This window comes from Arachis duranensis, chromosome 10 (assembly GCF_000817695.3).
Source record: "Arachis duranensis cultivar V14167 chromosome 10, aradu.V14167.gnm2.J7QH, whole genome shotgun sequence".
Taxonomy (NCBI): domain Eukaryota; kingdom Viridiplantae; phylum Streptophyta; class Magnoliopsida; order Fabales; family Fabaceae; genus Arachis; species Arachis duranensis.
Window position 1 is genome coordinate 105,112,409 of NC_029781.3, and position 605 is coordinate 105,113,013.

Sequence of the window (605 nt, forward strand, 5' to 3'; positions counted from 1 at the left end):
CAAGGCATCATTAATCATCATCACATATATGACCACATCATATATCTCAATCATTCAACAACATCAACCATTCAATGCCTATTTTAGGGCCTCTAGCCTAAGTATTTCCTACCACATTACATATTAGATACGGGAAACCGAAACCATACCTTAGCCGATTTTCCCAAGCTCCACCGGAGCACTTCCAAATCACTTATCCACAAGTTCTCGAGGCCTCAACACCTCCAAGAACGGATTTTTCACCACCAAACCCTTTCCAAGCTTTTCAAAATCACCAATCAAGCTCCAATATTCACATATACACAACCTAAGCCACAATCATCATACCCATACACAACATCTCAATACCCAAACATCATAGAACAACAAAATTACACTAGGGTTGAGAATTTTACCACATCCAAGGTCCAAGGAGACAAGATTAACCTTCTCCTTCAAGAGGGTTGGGTCCTATAACATCAAAGAACCCAAAATCTCAACATTTTACCCATGAAACTCGAAAATAGGGGCTGAGATTTCGAACAGCAAAGAGTGGCTTACCTCAAGATTGATTATATGGGTTTTGTAGAGCTCTCCGCGGTGAACGCGTGGCCGCAAACGGGGCA